The following is a 26,110-nucleotide window of genomic DNA, read 5'->3' as shown; positions in this document are numbered from 1 at the left end:
CACTCGCAAGTATCTAGCACAGTTGGTATGATTTACCTGGGAGACAGCTCCATGTCCCGTATCTCTCAGCTTGGCGTTTTCTCTGTTTTGCTCGTCTCCGATAGATGTCGTGTTAATATCCCGCGAGAAGTTACTTCAGGGCTTCTGGGATTTGTGGTTGAACCAAATTACTTTTTGCTGGTTGCACACTGACGTGATGTCGATCTTGCTTTCTTTAAGACTTATGGGATTTGTAGTTTTGACTGTTGAGCCATCATATCAGGCGTTACTGTACGTACGCAAAGCTTTTGACATCACACCGTGTTCTGAGCACACGCCACTGTGCGAACATAGAGTAGATCATGACTGCATGCTTTGGAGCCCGCACTACGCGCTGACAAATCTCTAAAACACCGTCTTCTCTGAATTTCTCATAGACTGAACATCTAAAGTGACGAAAGTCCGGGACCACGCAGGATTAAAGAGAGAGTTGAGGTATGAATTGCTAAATAACTTAACCATTGCGTGCAATCACACCAGAAAGAATAAATCAATAATTAGACGTTCTTTTGGGGTTGCAGGCGTCCAGCAAGCCTAGACCAGCGGACAACCGAACCTTTTCAGCAATATAAGCTAACAGCAGCTATAAGTAAGGATTTCCATTTACAATCCCTTGACATTGCTTCTGAGGCTTTTTAAGAAAAAAACACTTACAAGGGCCATTGTTATTTTCAGAGAATGACTGCCACTGTGAAAATCACCGTATATGTGGGAATTAGCTAAGGTAAGAGATTCAACGCTCCCGGCTGGGAGTGGGTTGTTGATACACTAAGTCTCATGACAATAAAATAAAACAGAGTTCTCTCCTTATTTTTCAGAACCATCAGAGGTCCTGAAGAGAGTTCCTCACACTGGGAACTCGAAACGCGTCGACCAGTTTTGTGTTAGGCCAATCGCTGAATATTGAGAATAAATCATTTTTGAAATGATGTTTTATCATTTTTGATGGCCTAGTGTCAAAATTACAAATTGAATTCTAAATGTTCTGCCCTCCTTTTTGATATTAGGTTGTAGATTTAAAGTTGTGGTTTTGCAAACACTTTTCCTAACCCCCCTCTTTTCGTTTCTCCCTCAAACACCACATTTTTGACGTTGTGAAATTGTATATATGAGTATGAATGCGAAATCACATGAATGAGTGTAAGAATGTGTCAATTTTAGAAAACACAAAAACTTTTTTCTCCCCTGTTTTCCCCTCTCTCTCCTGTGGATTTAATATGTCACGTTTCTGATAAATAAGAAAAATGTTAATTTTTTGACTAACTACTAAAAATAAATGGATTAATTCAAAAGAATGATGTTTTCTGATGAAACAGTTTAATTCTTTTCGTCATGGTGATGTTTTGACAAACAATTTTGCAGTACTGGCGCATTGTGGTTGTTTCTTATCGTACTCCTTGTAGGCATAAAGCCGTATTGGTCTGGGTGGATTAGTGATCCTAGGAACCTATATAAACCGGAGGCAAGATCAGTGGCAAAAAATGTTAACTCCACAATTTATGAGCGATATGTGGTGGTAGTCTGCGCAAGAAGACGGTGGTAGAGGCGTTTTGGGTAGAATGACAATCGTGGCATGGTCAATCAATCTGTGAAAAGAACCTACTTTTGCCACTTCGTTGCAAAGGCTCAAGAGGTGAGGGACGATAATGTCATGAAATTTAGCTTAAAATTCTATTGTTTTACCCATCAGGGCTGGGCGGTTTTCCCGGTGCCATCAATGCAATGGCCTCAGTCACCTCCTCAGTCGTGATAGGCTCCTCTAGAGTCCGACGCTCAGCGTCCAATAGACAAGGCAGCAGCACCTCAATTTAAAGCAAAAATTATAGTGGATCCTTCATTAAAAAAGCACCTAACCAAAATAACCAAATAATAATTTTCCCTTCAATTTAAACAACGGGATTTGTGTGCACACCGATAAGCACACACCATCACAGTGCTAGTTCAAAAGAGAACTTAATGCAATACAATACAAAAGCACAGGTGCACCACATAGCAGATTCCAAAGTTGTATACAAGACTTATTAAAATGATCACAGGAAATGGCGTCCAATATTTTTGATCTTTTTTATTCCAATGCGTAAGGAAGAACAGCCGACGCGTTTCGTCCCTCTTGGGACTTCTTCAGGGCAGAACAATGTGTGTTTTCCAAAATAAATCGGCAAATCTGTTGGAGCAATAAAGTGGGAGTTGATGCGAATTTGCACCCGGAGGTCCATATGCAGCAAGGATATATTTGCTGGGGTAAATAAGATCCCTCCTCGAATTGTCAGCATATAAGAGTTGAAAAATTACAATCTTGGTCGGGAAACAGAAAGAGAAGGAGATAGAACCTGGGCACCAAATCAGGTGTGAATTCCCCATATATCCCAATGGTAGTATTTCCGACCGGTCGAGTACAGACTTCAAACACGTATAGTTCCTCCAGGTCCCCAATCTGTCCCAATGCTTGTGGTAATTTTAGTTCCGTAGTGATATCCCTTCTCCTAACCGTTGTGGGCTCGCGAAAAAATAGTTCACGGCCCGAACAATCTCCTTCCACACACGTCTCCACTCCCTCCAGTACGTATAGCACCTGGTCTGACCATTGGAATAAAAAAGATCAAAAATATTGGACGCCATTTCCTGTGATCATTTTAATAAGTCTTGTATACAGCTTTGGAATCTGCTATGTGGTGAACCTGTGCTTTTGTATTGTAAGGCAGCAGCACCTCGTCCATAAGTGAAGCTGCAGCTCCTCCACAAGTGAGGATGCCGCATTTAGTGATGTATAGTAGTTCGCTAAAGCTTGAGCGATGGCCAAAGAGGTACAGGCGGTCTGGCTGAGCCCATCAATGATTTCCGGAACAACCCTACTATCCAGGGTCCTGGAAGCCAGCCAATACAATAGTTTCCTATTTTTATCCCCCACCTGTACACCTGTGCCATAGATACGCGCCAGATTTGCGTCTCCGCCTCCAAGGATAGAAGTTTAATTTCCTCCCGGATCAGGTCCAGTTGTCCGGTGACGTCACCGTATAGCACAGTAGCAATCTGCGACTCTAGATAAAGGGCTTGAGATTCTAACTGTGTGACATGGTGGTCCCTCGCTGTCTCACTTGGTATGAGGATACCCTTTGCATGCCCACGCACGGTTGCTTTACATGCTGCCCAGAGGATGCCCGGGGAATGGACCGACCCATCATTCTCTTAGTGTGTGATCTCCTGCCCCACCGTGTCTTGCAGGTTTTGTCCTGAAGATGGAAGGCGTTGAGGCGCCACATAGGGCAGACGACATTGCCAGCATCACTGACCTGGATTAGATTCTGGCGTGGTTCGAGAGCTCCAGTAGGAGAATCTGAGCATTAGACACCAGGAGCGCATCAACAGCGGGCTTAAGGAGCAAGTTGAAGCAAGCATGTGTATGGTGAGCAGCAGATGTGTGTGTATATTGGCTTTGCCCGAGGCAGGGCCAGGGGAATCCATGAAAGGATCAGGTACTGCTTTGAAGTCACCCCCGATAATGGTACGTCCAGGAGGTAGCCATGTCACCACAACAAGAAAAGATGCCAGGAAGGCCTCAAATGATACTGGGGGAGCATAAATACATACCAGGTTCAAGGGACGGCCTTCCACCAGGCCTTTGAGAGCAAGATACTGACTGTGAGGGCCTGTCAGTGAGTGGGTTGCCACCAGAGGGAAGGCCAGACGTAGAAGGATTGCAACCCCTAAATAAGTAAGGATTATGCTTATAAAGCGCACGAATGATGAAGCGTCTTGGCGTTGAAGGAGGACACAGGTTTAGAACAGGAGAGGAACATTACTTCTGTCTCGCAAATAGCAACGTCTTCAACAACTTGATGAAACGAGGTCTGGATGGTTGGAGTTTGATATCGTCGGGTAACTGGTTCCATAGTTTAGACGCTCGGTATGTCATGCTCCTGCCCCCCATCTAGCAGGACTAGACCTTTGTTGGCAGTTCTAAGGAGTGTACTGTAGAAATGGTTTCTGTAGATCCGCCGCTCTGCCCCCAAACTGGGTTTTATGTACCAGGCACAAAGCTTTAAACTAAATTTGCTGTTGCACCTGCAGCCAGTGGAGGGTTTTAATGCTGCCAGATATATGGTGGAACTTAGGGATATTCAACAGCATTCTGGATGCAGCATTTTGGATACACTGCAGTTTTAAGAGTTGCCGCTTATTAATTCCCATGAAGAGGGCATTACAATACTCAATCCTAGAAAGGATGAAGGCAATGACTACTGATGTCCGCAATTCAGGAGGAATAAAAGGGAATAATTTGCGGAGGACTTTCAGCTGGAAGAAGCACGCAGCAAGTGGTTAATTTGTCCTTGAAAACTCAGCTGATCGTCCAATAAAATTCCAGAGTTCCTGACCTATCCTGCGGGTACAGGGCAATTACCTGCCTCTGCCGGCCACCAACCCTGATTCCAGAGCGGTGCTCCAGACCCAAACTCCATCACTTCGGTTTTTCCGGTATTAAGTTTGAGATAGTTCTGGTGCATCCAGTCCCTGATATCTTTCCTACAACAGTGTCAACGTTGGAAGAGATGGAGATGACCAGTTGGGTGTCATCCGCATATGACACTAAGGAAAAGCTGTGTCCTCTGGTTAACTCAGCCAGAGGTGTCACGTAAATGTTAGAGTGTTGGGGACAGTGCGGACCCCTGGGAAACTACACAGGGGAGGGTGAACCTCTGATTGGTGGTTGCCGCAACATACCATTTGTTCCCTACCTGTAAGGAAAGAGGCCAGAAGACTGAGTGCCACCTCACTGACACCTATTTTCTACAGCCTTAGAATCAATACTTGATGGTTGACTGTATTGAAAGCGGCTGAAAGGTTTAGGAGGATTAATATGGCTTTGCCACCACTGTCCAGTTGCCTACGTATCTCCTCGGTGGCCATAATCCAGGTAGATTCAGTGGAATGATGTTGTCTGAAGCCTTGTTGAGAAAGGTCAAGTTTGTTATTTTGCTCTATATATCCCATTAAATCTGGGTTCATTGACTTCTCCAGTGTTTTAGCCGCTAGCGGCAGGCAGGAAATGGGCCGATTGTTTTCGATTACATGGGGGTCCAGTGAAGGTTTTTTCAAAATTGGCCTAATACATGCCTTCTTCCACGAGGTGGGGAAAGTTCCTGAGCGGATAACGTTGTTGAGGAGAGGGGCAAGTTGAGTACTGACTTTATTCGAAGCCAGATGAATAATCACCGGCGGACAGGGGTCTGTTTGAGATCCAGATTCAGCTGCTAATAGCAGATCATTTGTTCTTTCTGTGGAAAGAAGAGAAAAACTGCTGAGCTGACTTGATGTGGACAGCCTTGCTAAGCTCACTGACTCCTTCATACTAATGTTGCAGGGACTCGGAGTTTTATCTTCCAGTTCGTCGTAAATAGGTTGTATTTTTCTCTGGAAGAAACTTGCCATCTGGTTGACGAAATTTTGGTCAGGTACAAATTGGTGTTCTAAGATTAGTTTGGATAAGGCTGTGACCGTCTTAAAGAGCTATCTTGAGGAATTTATAGCCCCTTCTATTTTGCTAGTGAAATACAGCCTTTTTTGCATTAATGATGGCTCGCTTGTATTTTGCTAGGGCACGTTTGTAAGGCAGTTTACTCTGTTGGCTGTAGTCGGCTTTCCAAGACCTCTCCAGGTGCCTGACGTGGAAGCATTGCAACCCCTCAGAACGCCTGATGAACCCTCTGTGGTTTACCCTGTCATAGATCATCGTAGCTAGGAACGGATATTTCATGCCCAGGAGGGGAATCTCTTGCAACATCAAGACAGAAGGGGCAAATCATTGGGCATAGCGCAACACTGTGGAGCATTTAATTTTGTCTAGGAGGCCATTTACGTTCCAGGACATGATACTATAGCGAGTCATGGCGGCCGTGTGATGATCGTAGATTCAGGAGCAGGAAATCATGAGTCTCCATGGGGACCCGAAGGAAGAAACTCTAGCAAAGGACATATGAATAGAGGGTACCAGTTGCCATGTATAGAATGCCAGATGAGTGAGACAACCTAGGAAAAACAAGGCATAAACACAAAAAACAAGAACTTCTCTACCCCCAATTTACCCCCACCCCATACTCAAATCCCCCCCCAGAGAAGCATTTGTTACCCCATAACAAATTCTCCAAAACAAACTCAAGTGCCCTGGTTAGGTGTGGAGTGGCGGACCCTTCCTGTAGATAGGATCAGTGTAATGCAGTGTGTGAGTCTGCACAGGCATTATTATTAATTTGCTAGTGTCCTGGACCAGCCCAGTCATCTATCAGTGAAATGGGTGAAGGGGTTTGACTCCGCTGCTCTTCCAACTGGCTCAGCACCTGGGAGTCTTCTCTGGTAGGTGAGGGTGAATCTGATCTCTGCGTCAGTGGAGGGGCCTAGGATCCCAAAATCAAGGAGGGTGACAGTCTTGTTTTTACGCCTAGTGGCTCGAGATCGGGTGCGGACCCTCACACGACACCGGGACATCTGTAGGCTTCGGGTCGAGGTCTGTCTAGCAGAAGAGAGCGAGGCAGGCCACACAGGTGTTTTTTCTCTGTGAGCCACTCCCAAGCTGATTCTGGAATCTCAAAAAATTGGATTTGCCCTCAAAAATAATTTTAAATTGTTCTGGGAACAGAAGCATATAGGAGCTCTAAGCTTCTGCTTGACTGATTCATAGGAACGTCTTTTGGCTTGGACCTCTCGGGGTAGTCCAGAAAAATCAAATGCCACAGTCAGCTCACCTCAATATAGTGGAATTCCAATTGGTTTCAAAAGAACATGGCAAGCTCTGCTTTGAGTTAGGCAGTAGTGGTGAAATGGGAGCAAAATGTTTAATTTAATGCTGCCAGAACCGCCTCTGAAGGATTGCTCCGTTGACGGAGAGGTCATAAATCATACAAATTAATCCAAGCCGGTAATTTGACTGACTCCAGCGGTTCCATCTTGGCATAATATCCGGTGGCAGGTGAGGCGTTTTGCAACATACAGCACAGTGGAAGGCCCTTTACAAAGGTTGACTTATTGCTGTATTTGGGTGATAAACAGATACGGAGGTGAAACCTTTGCCCAGACTCAGGGGCGGCCTTAGGCATGTGCAAGCTGTGCACCTGCACAGGGCCAACAAACCCCAGGGACCACCGCGCCAATATATATCCTTGATATAATAATCCTCTGAGGATGGATACATATTTGCGTGGCGGCCCCTGTCAGGGATTTGGCGGCCTCCGGCTCTGTTCCACTTCCAAACTCCCTGACCCCCCCCTCTTCACTGACCTCCGCGCCTGCGTTCCTCCGGGGGCCCTCTACCTACGCTGCGTGCCCCCTACCTACGCTCCCTGCCCAGGGCCGCCATGAGCCTAGCGCCGCCCCTACCTGACAGTTTTAACATGTGTCGAAATGACAAAATAATGAAGCAGTACTATCCCAAAAAGTGGCACTTTATGTGGCAAAAATTGCCTTTTGTTGCATAATTTAGTCAACCCTGCCACATAATTCAAATGGCCCTGTTTACAACACACCTGCTTTCTAATCAAAGACGCACACACACTCCAGTTTCCCCCCACCATATTGCAAACGTTCTTGGTTTATACCAGAGGGGTCGTAGATGAAATAGTAATCTGGCTAATGGCTCTATGATTCCACTATGAGGAGAGACACTTAAATTATACTATATTACATCAAGCACTGGCACACAAATAATTTGAGATATGTTTCTTGATGTGATATCTGACATAAGGAATTGTTATCTCACTTTAACTCTATCCATGGTGAGCCTGTCGATTGTATCCTCACTTCCAGTCAGTATCTTGACCAGGACCACAGATCTCTATTATTTTAATTCACAGCCATTTTACTCCTATTTATGTTATATGGGATACATTGGACAAGGGCTTACCCTCTGAAAGACAACAGCAGCAATAATCCAGTCATAAGCACTGGTTTCTTTTCATATTGATCTTTTCATTATGTTGTTACTTTATTGATACAAATGAAATATTTGTAATTAGGAAATGACTCCATTACAAAACATGAATGTGTTATAATGCCGTATTACTGTATGAAATAATGTAGTACAGCGCAAGCCTCTTGTTCATGATGTATTTGTGTATCCTCATTAAAGGTGATTGTGCATTATCTTTGCTATGGATTGATGACGGTGTTCGTTACCAGCACCAGCCACAAATAAATCCAGCATAATTGGTGACTGTCTTGTGCTTCTTCTAATCCAAGGAATTCCCTGCTTTATTATTTAGTATGGGACTTGTCTCCGTATGATTCACCAGCATTGTTGGTGGAAGTAACCGGGGATTTGCAAGCCTGCCGGAGAATTGAATTTGAACCTGTTTCCGTCACTCAACTGTGAGCTCCAACAAAGCTGAGTTGAGCCGGGTGGTTGACCACCTGGCACTACAAGCCGCACAGTTCGTGGCTCACTCCCAACCAAAGAACATAAGGAATACTTTGTGAGAGCAAGCACCTCTCTGTGTATCCAGAGCAAGGACATACGGCGGATTGGTCTGCCAAAATTGACGGTGAACACACAACATGATGGATGATGTGTTGCAGAAACGAAGTGAAGCGGCAAGGGCTTTGTTTGATGTAACAAAAAACACTATCTGCTCAGAAGCTACCGGAGTGAGTAATGGCAATAAAATCACACAAGGGATATTAAAACAAAAACTATCCCTTTATGAGAAAATTGCCAGGAGAGAATTTAATAGATGATGTGAAGTGGCATCCCTTAAAAATTATATCGAGGTAGGAAGAGTCCCTAGAGGATTACGGTTCTTCCTTGTACCAACATACGGGAATCCTAACCCAAAACTGTTAGAGGAATGGGCAGAGTTAATGGCCACCACATGCAAAGGAATGTTGGGTTTGCTCTCAAAATATGCCAAAAAAGATGAAGAGCCTAAATGAAGAAATAGACAATATCCAGATCAGGAGAGGGCTAAAACTTTTTTGACAGCAATGGAGCGTAGACTTACGAAATATAAAGAGGAAATCATGCAGACAAATATGCCACTGGAAGAAATCTCACTTTTGGAAGAAAATTTGAAAATATAAGAAGGGAGTTTAAACAAACCACAGCACACCAACAACATGAGTTACTGACATCCGAATCAAGTTCTGACGCATACTCCGATATGGATGACCAACCAGAAACCTTTTACGACAAACTCAGCCAACCAAGAACTTTTTTAGATGAATTTCCTCTTCTGAAACAAAGGAAGAGTCCAAGAAGGGGCCCAAAAAGCAAAGCCTGAACCGACTCAAATGATCAACAACAAGAAGGAAACCAAGCAACAATGCCGGATGGGAAAAGAACCTGGCAATACAAGAATTAATCATGGGTAAGAAAAATGTGACTGTTAATCTTTCTTACAATTTATTTAACAGATGGAAAATATTCTGTTTTAGAATTAGAATTGTCCAACTGCCAACTTTAAATATAGTACCTTGCCGATGGATTTGTTTTTGTTCATTAGGAACCTTAAAATGATGACCATTTTCAGCCAACAACAAAGGAAGGGAAGAGACCCTAGTCATGACACAGATCCACACATATCCCATTATTTTCACAGCAACCCCACCCAGCCACTAGCATATACATAGGTGACATTCATGGTTTGAATTTACAAGGGGATGACCCAAAATTGGAAAAAGAAGGTGAATTATTACAGAAAATGGGATTAGAAATTGATAGAGCGAGCCACAGTCTATTCAAACTTAAATCCTGCAGTAATCCAGTCACACCACACAACAACATAGACACATTTAAAAACGTATACATCACAGATTTAATTAAGTTGAGATTCAACACGAGAACCGACTATGCTGCTAACTTAACGAAACATCATCATCATCATCATCAAAGAACTTTGTTTCGATCACAAAAGTATAGACAAACAAGACAATTGACATGACACATCTGCATAGAAATACAATTTTAAATAGCAATAAATATAATTATAAAAAAGTGCAAGAAGGGCCTTTAAAAAGTAAGTTAAAAACAATATAAAATCATAAATTTGATAAACACAGGACAGCTAACTATAGTGCTTAGGAAAAACGGCAGCAAAGATTGGGGACTGCCCAGAGAGAAGGGAGACGGCGATATTGCAGATCCAACCAGAGTACATCATAGGCATTCGATAATCCATTTAATAGATCAAAAATTGACTGTACCTATTTCAAGCGCTTTATCCAGATTGCCATTAAAAACTTGGTCAGACAAAAAAAACACTACCCCATAAGTGTCGGACTGCAGTAATCTAAATGTTTCCTGGTATATCATAATGCCCAGGTATTTGCAAAGGGGAACAATCCCATTTTGCATGCAGTTGTTTGTAGAGACGGCAGAAAAACAAAATGATAAGGGATTCAGGACCCCCTTTGCAACCTGCGCACAAATCTTTGTTTGTACCACTATCCTGTTGGCATTTGCTGGTAAATTATTTCACAGGTAGAGTTCCATACCTAAACTGCAAGTAGAGTTTCCTAGCTAAGGGGGGGGGGGGGGGCAGGGGGGAGGACAATTTCATGAATGGTACTTTCATAAATAGCCCCTTGGTTTTTGGTCAGTAAAGACCACGGATAGGGAGCTCTTACACTGCATAACATTATTATTTGCAACACTCTCCCAAAAGATTGCTTTAATGCTGGCTTTGCCAATTGAATACATGGTCTCAGGGGAGACCCAGTATTTATCCAGGTTCAACCTTTGAAATAGTGTCAAATCTAAATATAGTGGAGTCAGTGGTGTACATGCCGGAAGATTCAATATAGTTCTTATGAACATATGCTCCATTATGGAGAGGCTCTGGGTTTGTTAACAACCCCAGAGCTCGGCTCCATATAAAACTGCCCCCTAGGGCCATCTATATATATAAAAACGACAGTATGTCTGTCTGTCTGTTTGTCCTTTATGCATTACTACACCTTTCATCCGATCGCCATGAAACTTTGGGAAGTTGTTGAGTACACTCCCGCGAAGGTTTCTGGCATAATATTTTCAAAATATCGGCTCCCCAGGGCTTTCATAATCTTTTGAATACTAATGTATGCACCAGACGGAAAAACAACAAATTGTGTATCCACAAGCACTCGAATAAATAAATAGAATTAAAACACCATTCATCCGATCGCCATGAAACTTTGGGAAGTTGTTGAGTACACTCCTGCGAAGGTTTCGGCATAAACATTTTTTAAATATCGGCCCCCCAGGGACCTCATAAACTTTCGAATACTAATTGATGTACGTACAAGACGGAAAAACAAAAAATCGTGTATCCACAAGCACTCGAATAAATACATAGAATTAAAACAGCATTCATCCGATCGCCAGGAAACTTTGGAAAGTTGTTGAGTACACTGCCGCGAAGGTTTCTGGCATAATTTGTTTTTGAATAACGGCCTCCCCAGGGCCCTCATAATCTTTCGAATACTGATATACGCACCAGACGGAAAAACTAAAAATTGTGTATCCACAAGCACTCGAATAAATAAATAGAATTAAAACCACACTTTGAAATGTTTTCCATATTAAAATAAATAAGTTTCAATAAAAATGACACAATGTAAATTGAATGTTATCATAACGAGTTTCCTTGAATTTCCTTTCTTCGGAGATCGCAGCAACGCACGACGGGTAAGCTAGTCACATTATAATTTTCCAGTGCCGCAGCCCCCTTCTAGATGTGGTTTTCCTCTGTATTTTCCCTATGTATGAAGTGTGTTGGACTAGGGACAACTGTGCTTTTTTTAACAAAACAACAAACATTAGCTTTACAAAGCCTAAATATGACCATAATATAATTGTCAAGCCATCTGACAAAGGTGGTAATGTCATACTGTTGGATGTAAACAAGTATCAACACGAGGCAGATAACCCACGGAAGCGATGTAGGTTCTATGAACTTGTTTCACTGCAGGAATATAAGCAGACCATTACAAAGTATCATGACATCATGTGACTTGGAAGAATATGGGCTCTTTAGCAAGGACAAGTATAGGATCCTTCTCTCACAAAAACCTATTGTGCACTGTTTCTACCTGTTAGCAAAAATGCACACAGACCCAGTTGATCCACTAGGGAAAATGTCTTCTGTAATTAATGATAGCCTTTTAAAAGATCCCTCCATTTATTTAGATCATTTTCTTTTGCCTGACTTTCTTAGCCTGCAGTCTTATTGTAGACACAGCTCCTCAACAAGATTAAAGGGATTCATTGGGAACTGCATTATATTCTATTGCCCATTGAAGTGGTCTATACTAGTACCAAGCATATCCATGTACAGGCACTTTCTGAGGGATTGAGCTATCTACCTGTACAATTGCACATTCCTGCTTTAACGCATGGTATGTTTTGTCTAGAGAATAACATTTAATGATCAAAGGTATCGTGTTCCCAGTATGCAGTTTATGAGTACCTGCTTTGCCCCCAGCTCTGTGAATTTATGGACCGATGGGAAGAACAGGTAATAAGGACATCAGAAAACAAATATGACAACAGAACACATAGTACTCTAGACATGGTACAGTGATTACTTTTTTGTCATATGGAACTGTACCATCAAGAAGCTGGGGATTCTCTCAGACATATTAGCTCCAATAACTTGAATCTCAAATTCACTTATAAAATTAGTTTTGAAGCAATTTACTTTCTTGATATAGCCATAAAAGTAAAAGGTGGCAACATTGATACCATTTTATTTCCCAAATCCATCGAGGGTTATAGTGTCCTGCATGCTAATAGCCAACATCCAGCCAAATTGAAACGGAGTATACTGCACAGTGAGCTCCTAAGTGCTAGATTAAATTTGTAGTTCGGACAGTAAAATCATTGAGAAAGTTTCTTCATGGGGCGTCCACAGGAACTGCTCAAGCAAGCAAAAACCAAGGCTATGATTCACACGAGGGCAAGCCTGTTGGCACGTGAAGCTAAAAACACACAGCTTAGCAAAGTGAGACTAATTACCACCTTTAAGGCAGAATATTCTACTATTAGTAGAATTCTATCCCACCACTTCGTACATTGTGAACACCACCATAGGCAAACTGGTCACCCCAAGTCCTTTGATTACAAGCGCAAGCATAGACCACTATGGCATTTTACTGCACAGTCACTTCACAAATCGTGAAAGACAGACTGGTTTAGGGGACAAAAAAGGTTTCTTCTGTTGTGGATAGAGCAAAGCCTGTAAATACAGTACTAATTTAAAGACCTGTCCGTCCACAGGATTGAATGGAAAAAAAGACGAATAACCTGCAAAACAGACTATTGTGTTTAGATATTTGAATGCCCTTGTGAATTCCAATATGTGGGGATCACCGTTTTCTTCGTAAAGAAGGTGTTGGAACATTTGAGAGCTATCCGATGGGGTGACTCCCCTTATCCCATAGACAGACATTTGCAAGTGGCACATGAGTAGAATCCTGACGCCTTGTCTTTCTTTGGCATTGTCTAGGTTTCAGCTCAATCCACAAAGGGTTAGTGGAGATCGAAAACTACATAAGATGGATTGTGAATATAACATCACTCTAGACACCAAGCTGCCTAAGGATCTAAACATTGACGAACTGTATGTACATATTGGATCAATTTGACAGGAACAATTTGTTGAGCATCACATACTCTTTGATTTACGGTTACAGTGGAAGAGGTGTGGCGCTGCGGCTAGGGCGACTGACGCTGGAATCTGGGGATCAGGGTTCGATCCCCGGCTCCGGCGGCAGGTTAGCCCAGCACCATGTGACTCTGGGCAATAGCTTGCTTAATCTTCCCGACGGCCCCCAGCGCCTAGAGACCCTTACGGGTGATTGTGCGCTTTACAAATGTGGACTTTACTTTACTTTTACACACTGCACACTAGTGGATAGTATATGGATTGGATCGTCTGCTCTGAAACATTCGGCTAAGATAAACTATATTTGTTTGTACGATTGATGTGGATGACTTGATTTCCAAATCCACTTGGTTAAGAATGTAATGATCCATATACATGGTAACTGTAATGCTGCTTCATCATATTTCTCGGTAAATTTATATGACACCCACTTTCCCCACACGTGCACGCGTACACTCACTCACACCACACACCCATGTTTTCTCCCACTGTTTAACAAATGTTCTTGGTTTATATCAGAGGGGCCTAAATGAAATTGAAATCTGGTTAATTGCTGTGTGGACCAAAATGTGAAGATATTCTTAAATGATGCCTTAATGATTGATTGTATGAAAGACAACAGCAGCATCAATACCCTCCCCATCGCTTGTTTTGCTTCAAATTGATGTTTTCATTATAATAATATATTGATGAAATATTTGTAATTAAGAAACTGATCAATTACGAAACTTGAATGCGCAATAACGCTTTGTTGCCATATGACTTAATGCAGTCCAGCGCAAGCCACGTTGTTCATGCTCCTGATGAAGTGTTTGTATATCCTTTTTAAAGGTTATTGGGCACTGTCTTTGCTATGGTTTGGCCGAGGCATAAGCCGAAACGCATTAACAGCACCAGCCACTAATAAACGCAGCATAAATCGATTTGATGGGCCGTCTTGTGCTGCTTTTATTCCAAGAAGAGTTCCCTGCTTTATTCGTGTGTACCAGGCTTGCACCCATATGACGGCACTGGTTGTTGGTGAAAGTAACTAGGAATGTGCAAGCCTGTCGGAGGAATATATATTCCTCCACGAAGCAGAAAGAGACGGTACTGCACTCTGTTGCTGTAGAAATGGTTTATTTTCACTGAGGAAACGACAACTAAAGTGTTTCAACACCAACGCTGTGTTGGCCCTGTCCTACGAATCTGCACTACACCTTCCAATAAAAAGAGATTCATCTGCTTTGGGTTCAGCATGGCATGGGTGGAAGAGCAAAAAAGCGACCTTTCCCTTTCCCTTTCTTATCTCGTTTTGAGTTCGTTGCTTGCCAATACAGAAAAACAGGTCAATGGAAGTACACCCAACTGGGCATGAAAATAGAACTTTAGTTAAAAAGGGCCTTTGTTTGATTTTGGTGTAAACACATTAATTATTAGGGCATTGGAATGTTGAGCGCTCCATTGAAGACAACGAAGTGCACCAGGCTTCTAATGGCTGGGAGAAGCCCGGACTACTAAAGGCTAGTAGAAGCCTGTGCTACTAATGGCTAGTAGAAACCCCGAGAGCAACCTTCCAATGTTTTTTTAATTTCACAGCTCTTGCTGTACATAAAAGTCCTCTTGGAGCCCGAGGGAATTTAAACACCCCCAGGCTCCGAGAGGTCTCTGCTTTTACAAATTAGAACATTCTGCACTCAAGGGGCTGAATGTTCTTCTAGCCATATAGCCCTTTGTAGGCTCAGGGCTTTAACGCTGGAGCGGGCCATTAATGGGCGACAGAGCCAGCTAACTCAGGCTCTAAGGCTATAGTAGAGTTTTCTCCGAACACGAAGAGATGACATGACACCTTGATGGAAAGGTGTATTTTTGTTTCTCCTTTAACTTTATTGCTGTTTAATGAATTTGCACAAAACTCTGCAGATGTTCTGCATGTTATGCCTTCTGCTGGTATGTTTAAAGTGGTGCAGGTTTATTAAGGGGCACAGTGAAATGGCGTTTAATGGGTTCTTTTGCTGATAGTGATGTCCTCATTTCACTAATCCACGTGAAATTTAGCAGACATTTTGCATATTTAGTCGTCTATGGGCATGGAAAGCTTTGCGCAGATCCTTGAATAGCGGAGAGGGAAAACGTTTTAAAAGCTGCTAAAAAAGTTTTCATGTGCTAATAACTTTGTTGCTCTTTAAGGAATCTGCAAGAAATGTCAGGCTGCTAGCACATTAAGCCCAGTGCATGAATCTCAGATTTCATGTGGATCCAACAATGGAAGTCCAAGTTAAATGGTCAAAAAATAATTGTTTTGGTTATGGTTTTGGAGTAGTTTTACAGATCTGCACTACACTTGGCTGACACCTTGTTTAGGCTACCTTTGATATTTTGTGTTTCATGCGAATATGTGAAGAGGGAACACTTAATGGGGAAGTTTAAAAGCAGGGGTTCTCATTTTAGTTCCTATTAGAAGGTTTGCTGCCCAATACCAAAAAACCCTGAATGGAATTAGACCAAACTTGGTATGAAAACAGAACTTTACTCAGGGACGTAATTTAATTTGTTTGATTTGGTATAAATCCATGTGGTAGTTTTCAAGAAATGTGCATTACAATATTTTGTCAGAGGGCTTGAAAGGTTTAAAAGTTGGAGCTATCTGGACATTTATGCGGACAATCCTCCTGTTATCCATTTCGAATCTGGAAATCTTCAAATGTTGGTCCTCAGACCCCTTAAACACTACATTGCAGAGGACAATACATTCAAGTCCTTCAAACATTATCTATGCCATGCGAAGGAGGTTCACATTTCATCCTCCCATTGAATGGAGGAATTCTCTCTAGTTCTCGCACAAGAAGGATTCCCTTTCTATAGTTGCTGTGGAAGAGTTTCCTTAGCAGCCTGAGGATTTTTATTTTCAGAATGAGGAGCAGCATGTATCTATGTACAAAATGAAAATAAAATAATATATTCAGATCCTTTTATTTTTGCTATAATTGGAGCTCAGGGGGGATATCTCAGCCCCCCAGCACTGATCACAATGGGCAAATGTACCAACGTTTTCTCTCCCTAGTGGATCCCTGCTTGAAAATGATGACAGGAGGGTGATTGATCCACCCACTAGCCATCAGGGATGGCTGTTGGTCCTGCCCCGGTATCCCCCAGTCTGCCCACTAGAACCAGCAATTAAAAGAAAACGGAATGGGGCATCTCTCCATGGCTTTGGGCTCTACCTCATCCTTAAGGGCACCAAAAGTCATTATGCCTGTTGAAGAGGCGGGAGCAATTTGGGTGCCGTATGCCCAATCTGTCATCCTTCGGGGGACAGATAGCCCACTAGATACTATGGATTTTAATTTGGACAAAAAAGAGATGCTGTTGGGGCCAACGCTCCAGGACATTGGGCCGTACCCAAACCCTGAAAACACCCAAAATATTTATCTTCCACCCCCGGGTGTACCCCTCTGGACAACCATTTTTTTATTTTATATTTATAAATAGAATGGTGTGAGGGCAGCTTAACTTGGCCCATAGCTAGAACCCTGAAGGCACCACTACTCCTTCTGCTCCCTTTGTGGGGTGGCTTACCATAATTTGCTCTCCCCAAAGGGCGGAAGGTTTACTAGTCACCAAGAATTCTGTGTGTGTCTGTGTGCGTGCGTGTGTGTGTATGTATATATGTATATGTGTGTGTATATATATATATTTATTCAACCCTCTGCCAACCCAAACAGAAGGTCTCCTTCCCCTAAAGGCCTCAACAAGCAAGCTATCTGCTTCCGGGGGAGGGCCAAAAAGCCTAAAATAAAAGGGACGGTGGGGTTCAGAAAGCCCACTGGATGCCAAAGGGAGAGTATAAAAAATTAGGGTTGGTGCCGGCTCGTCCTGGCATTCTACCCCCACGCCCCTAAAAAGTCAACTGAGCGACCTCTGGCCCTGCTCGCAGGCAGGCTGCTCCCCACGCTGCTGCACGGCTCTGCCTGTATTGTTTTTGCCTAATCTTGTTTTTGCCTAATCTTGTATTTTTCCCCTGTGCCCAACTTGCTTTCTTGTCCAGACTTGTTTTTATTTCCCTGTGCCTGTACTTTCTTTCTTGCCCAGACTTGTTTTTATTCCCCCGTGCCTGTACTTGCTTTCTTGCCCAGACTTGTTTTTATTCCCCTGTGCCTGTACTTGTTTTCTTGCCTAAACTTGTTTTATCTTCCTGTGCCCAGTTCTCCCGCAGCCCCCGCCCATTTTTCCCGCCGCTGTGTCCCTGCGGCTCCGCCCCCCTGCAATCCCATTCGCCGGCCCGCTCCCCAGCTGCTCCTCCCTCCCACATCCCCTCAAATGGAGGCTGCGCAGGGGCCACGCAGTAGACGTGCGCAGCGGGCGCGCCAGCCTGTCCGCGCCCAGTGCCAGTACCCCTGGACCCCGCGAACGCCACAACACAAGACACCGCTACGATGCCAGAACCTTCCTCGCACTGAACAACAGACAATCACACACCTGCTTCCTGGCCGCCCGGAAGCGCACCCACGGAGCTTTCACCTCCTGGAACTGCAGCTTCACAAGCATCCCCCCCACCATGCTGCCGGCCAGGAAAGAACCCAACCACCTCAGATGCATCCTTCTCAAAACCCGCTCTGCCCGCAAACACGCCGTTGAACACTGCAACCTACTCGACTCAACCTCCCCAGACGTCGCCTTCCTGACGGAGACCTGGCTGAACGCCGCCTCGGCACCCGACATAGCCGTCCCGGAAGGCTACAAGATCACCCGCAGGGACCGCACCAACGGAGCAGGAGGAGGAATCGCCCATCATCCACAGGAACACTCCGACCAACACCGACGACACCCTCCGCACCGCCGAACACCTGCACTTCCAGATACACACCGACCCCAACACACCCTCAGAGGAACCCTCATCTACAGACACCCCGGACCCCGACCACAGTTCAGCGACTCCATCGTCGACTTCGTCAGCACACACGCCCTCGCCTCCACGGAGTACATCCTCTTCGGGGACCTGAACTTCCACCTCGAGAACAACAATGACACCAACTCCACCACCCTGATCGACAACCTAGCCAACCTCGGACTCGGACAACTCGTCACAACACCCACCCACTCCACCGGTCACACACTTGATCCCATCTTCTCCGCAAGCCCCCATGCCTCCTTCAACCACACCACTGAACTCCACTGGACCGACCATCGCTGCATCCACTTCACCATCAAGTAACCCACCAGGCACCACTGCACCCAACAGATGCCTCGCCACTGCTGGAGCAAAGTCACCGAAGACCAGCTAACCACCACCCTCGCCCAGAGCCCACCCACCGACCCCGACACCCCCGCCCGCAACCTCAGACAGTAGATCAACGACTGCGCCAAAACCCTCGCCCGATCAAGAAACCCTCCAACAGACACCAACAAGAAAGCCAGCTAGTTCACTGAAGACCTCCGGGCCTCGCCACTGCTGGAGCAAAGTCACAGAAGACCAGCTAACCACCACCCTCGCCCAGAGACCACCCATCGACCCCGATACCACCGCCCGCAACCACAGACAGTGGAATAACGACTGCGCCAAAACCCTCGCCCCGATCAAGAAACCCTCCAACAGACACCAACAAGAAAGCCAGCTGGTTCATTGAAGACCTCCGGGCCTCCAAGCAAACCTGCCGAAAGCTGGAGAAGATCTGGCTCTGTGAATGAACACCGGACAGCCACACAGCCCACAAGAACGCCAACCCAAGACCCCATCACCTCATCAGATCCGCCAAAAGAGCCTCCTTCGAAAACCGCCTAGACAACAACACGCACAACAGCAAAGAGCTCTTCAACATCGTGAAGGAACTCTCCAACCCCAGCTTGAACACCAACGACGTCCCACCCACGCAAGACTTGTGCGACTCGCTGGCCACCTTCTTCCACCGCAAGATCTCAGACATCCACGACAGCTTCAACGCCACGATCGCCCCGACAACCACTGAGACCTCCGCCCCCACAACCACCATCAACACCAACCGCCTGCTCTCCAGGACCAACATCAACGACGACAACACCATCAAGATCATGAACGCCATCCACTCTGGATCTCCATCAGACCCATGCCCACACCACATCTTCAACAAAGCCAGCACATCGATCACACCCCATCTCCGGAAAGTCATCAACACCTCCTTTGAGACCGCAACCTTCCCGGAGAGCTGGAAGCACGCCGAGATCAACGCCTTACTCAAGAAACCCAAGGCGGACCCCAAGGACCTCAAGAACTTCCAGCTTATCTCCCTGCTCCCGTTCCCGGAAAAGGTCATCGAAAAGACTGTCAACGAACAACTGACCTGCTACCTCGAGGAGAACAACATCCTGGACCCTTTCCAGTCCAGGTTCCAGCAACCACAGCACCAATACTGCCCTTATCGCTGCCACCGATGACCTCAAGTCCCTGCTGGACAATGGAGAAACTGCATCCCTCATCCTCCTGGACCTGTCAGCCGCCTTCGTCATGGTCTGCCACCACACACTACGAACAGGCTCCCACAACGCCGGGATCCAAGAGAAGGCCCTGGACTGGACCACCTCCTTCCTCTCTGGCAGAACTCAGAGTATCCGCCTTCCCCCCTTCCGCTCCGAAGCCACCAAGATCATCTGCGGCGTACCCCAGGGCTCATCCCTCAGCACAACTCTGTTTAACATCTACATGGCACTGCTCGCCCACGTCGCCCGTCGGCATGACCTCAACATCATCTCCTTCGCCGATGACACCCAGATGATCCTCTCCCTCACCAAGGACCCCCACACCGCCAAAACCAACCTTCACGAGGGAATGAAGGCCGTCGCTGAATTGATGAGGAACAGCCGACTGAAGCTGAACTCGGACAAGATGGAGGTCCTCATCCTCAGATCCACCCCTTTGGCCTGGGACGACTCCTGGTGGCCGACCGCACTGGGAACCGCTCCAACACCCACCGACCACGCACGCATCCTAGGGGTCATCCTAGACTCCACCCTCTCCATGACTAAACAGGTCAACGCTGTCTCCTCCTCCTGCTTCAGCACCCTCTGCATGCTCCGCAGGATCTACAAGTGGATCCCCACTGAAACAAGTAGAACGGTCACCCAGGCCCTCGTCAGCAGCAGATTGGACTACAGAAACGCCCTCTAAGCAGGAGCCTCGGCCAAACTCCTGAGACGGCTCCAACACATCAAGAAGGCCTCTGCACGCTCCTCACCCACGCACACAAGGCACTCCACAACACCGGACCAACGTACCTCAACAGACGACTCCACTTCTACACCCCCACCCACCCGCCAGCTCCACTCCGCCTTCCTCGCCCTCGCCACAGTCTCCTGCTTCCAAAGAGCAACCTCCGGCAGTAGATTGTTCTCCCACCTCGCCGCCAAGACCTAGAACACCCTCCCCAGCCACCTAAGGCAGACCCAAGACCTGCTGACCTTCAGAAAACTCCTCAAGACCTGGCTTTTAGAGCAGTAGCAGCATTCCCCACCCCAGCGCCTTGAGACCCTCACGGGTGAGTACTGCACTTAATTAATGATATGTTTGATTGATTGATTTCTGTCCTCAGAGGTAGAATATGTAATACATCCCCCCAATCTGCCCTCCTCCCTGATGTGCAGCAAGCCCACTGGATGCCAGGGATAGTTAAAAAAAAAATCAATTTATTAATGTGGTTGGGATTTGACCGGTCCAGACACACATCAGGCCCCATCCTTACCCCTAAAGCCCTAACAGTCTTTCTGTCCCACTGCAGCCTAGAGCATTCCCATGGCGATTGTGAGGAAATTTGGATTCTTTCGGTATAGGTGTGACATATCACCAGACACAGAAGGGGATTAAACTCACCCATTCTGCATTCACTAAGCGGCAGAAATACTTTCTGTTACCCAGGATAAAAGGGAGGGGGGTGTAATGCAGCGCCAGGAAGGACAAACCCCACACCCCATTCGCTTGCCCTCTTTTTTTGCTCTGATGGTCCGATGGGTGTTTTAAACCCCCTGGGACAGCCAGATAGACGGTAAACACCATGGTAAACATCACAATTTGTTCACTGAGGGGGACTGAAAGCCCACCATACTACCTGGATTCGGGAATAAAGTGAGAAAATGAATGGGGTTGGGTGCTGTAGTATCTTGGCATTATCTCCCCCACTCTCCCGGCACCAGACAGTTCTTGTTTGACCTGATGAGGCCGAATGTTAGCCAACATGATCAGAAAAATACGTACTAACAAATCTGAGTTTCCACAAACTTGCCAGGGTGAATAGTGCATTGTTTGGGCTCTAGGTCAGCCAGCAACCAGGGAACTTACCAGTCCTAGGCATTTCTGAAACTTAGCAACCCAGGGGAAGCCAGGGTACTGTGTCTCACATACTTGCATGTTTTCTTACATAGATTGCCCTAAGAATGTTATAAAGTATCGGTCAAAATAAGGCAATATTTATGTGACTGAAAACTGTGGCACATCCAGCCAGTATCTTACCATCTGCATTCTCACACTTCTAATTGAAATGCTAACTCCCTTGTGTGGGGTGACCTCATGCACTTCATGAAAATGGACCAAAACCTTCCCATTGTGAAGATCTCACGACCACCGAATTGACGGCACATGGTCCAAGTTTTGACAACCAGTTCATGCTGTAGGCAACCCGCCCAGCCGCACAATGTGGGGTACTGTTTTTTTATGAAGTATGGGAACGCTGGGTGGTAGTAATGTTGATCCATGGAGATTTAGCAACTTTTCGTGGCAGAAATATGAGGAAAGTCTGTGAATCTAGTGAGTTTGAGGTTTGTAGGGCATTCTGGGTAAAAAGAAAACTTAGTGGGATTCACACAGTCACACCACCCTGGGCTCCCGATGGTGGCAAGGTTTAAAAAATTTGTGAGATGGAGGCAGAGCACAGGCCCAAATAACACAGGTACTCACATCGTCAGAATGGATCAATGTAAAAGGCAAAATCTTGATATGTCCTTGTTGCATTTCGTTACTTTCTTGGTATGGGTGATATCCCAAGTCTCCACAGTGGGGTATCATTTGTATGGGGAGAACTAATGGCGCGCAAAATAATATAACATTTTTTATTAGGTATTGAATTTCTTTCAATTTTTGACTACTAAATGTAAACCACCATACAGGAAAGAACACATTTTGTAAAGTGCCCTCTGAATCACATGAGCCCCAAATTCAGAGATGTACTAATAACCACTATTTCCAAATTATTATCTTGGGCACATATATAAAAAAACGTAAGCTTTTTTCAGACCTACTTTTTGTGTATTGTTTGGGAACATATAAACTCTATATATCCCTGCCTCCAGAAGAGCATGACGGATGTAATGGTATATAACTTTTGTATATCGGCCATTGGGGCAAGAAATTACAGATAAAAACATTGTCACCTACATCTATTTTGCCTTACTTGTGTTCATTAGCTTTTGATTTCATAAATACCTTTCTTTAGGAAATCCAGGAGCAACCTAAAAATGAAAATCACCCTTTGCTGAATTCAAAATGTTGTCTACTTTACAGACAAATTGCAAGCAGGTAGAAACCACAAAAAATAGGATTTTTTTAAAACTACGCTACCTAGTCTTTATGGCTGGGATGAGTGTGATCTTAGCTCAACAACCCTTTTGTTGATATCATTTTTAGTAAGGGAAAAATATACTTTCTTTTACAGCACTTTTTCCCAAACAAAAAACAATTTTTCCTACATTTTGGGTATTTAATTTGTGCCCTCCAGGGAATTTATTATTCCTAACAGTTTGTGAAAGGTTAGCAAATGATTAGCAAATTAGCTTGTTTTTCCAACACCCCTTCCCCACTCACCCCCAAGAACTGTGCCGCTGATTATGGATTTGCATGAAACTCTATACGATGGATAAGCTAAAAATGCTAAGTAACCACAAATTTCATACAGGTCCATGATACAGCACCAAAGATACCAAGAAGTAAAGCCGTTTTGATCTCTTCCCCCTTTTAACTTTGACTTCTTTGTTACATCTGCCGGAAACCTGAGATTCCTGCTCTGGCTTTCGCTTGAAAATAACTTGTCTGATATGATGCTAATTGATAAACCAGTGCCAAAGTTATTAGCAAATGAACACTTTTTTGAACCACAGTATGTCATTCTCGCAGACACCCGCCCAGCCGATTGAAGGCAGCTGAGGCCGAGTGTTGCTAGGGCAACGCCGCCATTCAGGTTTAGCGCGCACGCCCACCCGCGCTGACCACGCCCCCTTGCCATACTACTTGAACGAGCGCTGAATACGAGCGAGCGTTCATTGAACTCACTCCTGAGGCAAAGTAGCCGGGAGCTGTATTTTTGTTTTAACTGTGTATAACTTGATTTTAAAACTACCTACCAGGCCACTGACGCTTATTCTCGCAGACACCCGCCCAGCCGATTGAAGGCAGCTGAGGCCGAGTGTTGCTAGGGCAACGCCGCCATTCAGGTTTAGCGCGCACGCCCACCCGCGCTGACCACGCCCCCTTGACACGTCATCTCGCTGCATGATAAATCATGTTCAGCAACAGGAAGCGCAGCGGACGAGCGCAGCGGGTGCGACGAATGCGCGCCAAAGGCGCGCATAAGGCAAGCTCGTCTGCGCTCGTCCGCGCCGAGGACGGGCCTAGGGCCAACCCCCCTGCCGCTTCACCCCCATGTCCGGAGGTTGATACGGTGAGACTCTCCTACACGTCTGCCGAATTATTGAAACTCAGATATGTAGTGAAAATACCCCATGCTCTACCACAACTCGGATATACTAATTTCATCTTAGGCCCGCACAAATGTCCAACTTGTATAAAGGCTAATCCACCTCCCACCAAAACTGTTCCACAACAAGTGTTAGCAGCACTAATAAATGCTAGATCCCTTCCCAAACACAAACTGGAAGTAGCCGACTTGATCGACACACACAAACTAGATCTGCTGTTTATCACGGAAACATGGGGGGACGATTCCTCCGGACCTGATTTTACAGCTGCCACTCCAATCAACTACAGTGTCTGCAGACTGGACGGACCTAAAAAGAAGGGTGGAGGCATAGCAATTATTTATAACGACCAGCTTAAACTCACTACGATTCAAGCAAATTGCTCTGAGTATGAGGCTTTTCTCTTCACTATAGGCCTCTCGGCCAAAGCATAATTTAAGGCTATGTTAATCTACCGCCCTCCTGGGTCGCGAGCCAAGTTTCTTGCCAACATAGGCAATATGATCGAAGCTTCAGCAGGATCCCCACACTTTACCTTATTAGGAGATTTTAATTTTCACTTGGAATCTCTCAACGACCCGGACACAGCACAGTTAACGACCGATTTAGCGGCTGTCGGCCTGCTGCAATTGGTAAAAGAACCCACTCATCAAGCAGGCCACACTCTAGATGGTCTGTTCACCAACAACCCACATATTGTTGTTACCCAGGTAATCCCCTTGATCTGGACGGATCACGTAGCCATCTGTTTTTCTATCGAAATCATTCCCAGTAAACCTACTTCCACATCTTCGTCTCCAGTCTCCTACAGAGACTGGAAACATATTAACCTGGATCTATTAGCGGAGATAATGCAAGATAGCCATATCCCGGACGAACAGGACCCCACCTCAGCGTCCTTAAAGTATCTGACCAACCTTAACACAGCTTGCAACAAACAAGCCCCTATTAAAACCTCTCACCGTAGCAGGAAATTCCCTTCAGCACAGTGGTTTACGGAGCCCGTACGAATTCAGAAACAGTACTGCAGGAACCTGGAAAGGCAGTGGCGCCGACGTTACAGCCCTGCTGACAAATTGACCTATAAAAATGCTCTTTCCACTTACAAAAAACTCATAATATCAGAAAAAAGTCATTATTACACCTCCCAAATCAACCAGGCAAAAAACTCGGTAGGGCAACTATTTCAGGTAGTTACTCACCTATCCAACCCCCCTGCCCCACGCCTAGAAGGATCACAATCTCTTTCTGATTCTCTGGCCAAATTTTTCGAGGATAAGGTTAGTTCCATCTTTCTGACCTTTTGCCACTCCACCAGTTCCCCAACCCCTATGGCACCTCCCATCAACAATTCCCCGAGTTTTTTATGCTTCGAAACAACCACGCAGCAGCAGATTCAACAGCTGGTGGCCTGCACTAAATCGGGATCCCCCCTCGATCCTTGCCCTCCTGCTATCCTGAATCACATCTCGGAAGCAATCTCTCCTGCCCTATCAACAATCTGCAATGCAATGTTTTTAACAGGCATCTATCCATCTGTCTGGAAGAAGGCTATTATCAAGCCTCTTTTAAAAAAGCCAACACTGGACCCTCTCCTTCCTGCCAGCTACAGGCCTTTTGCCTGTCTCCCCTTCCCAGCTAAGATTTTCGAGAGAACAACGAACACTCAACTCTCGAAATTCATTAATGATAACAACCTACTCGACGACACCCAGTTCGGTTTCCGACAAGGTCATGGAACGGAGACAGCACTA

This window comes from Lissotriton helveticus, chromosome 4_1 (assembly GCF_964261635.1).
Source record: "Lissotriton helveticus chromosome 4_1, aLisHel1.1, whole genome shotgun sequence".
Taxonomy (NCBI): domain Eukaryota; kingdom Metazoa; phylum Chordata; class Amphibia; order Caudata; family Salamandridae; genus Lissotriton; species Lissotriton helveticus.
This window is presented reverse-complemented; position numbering follows the sequence as displayed.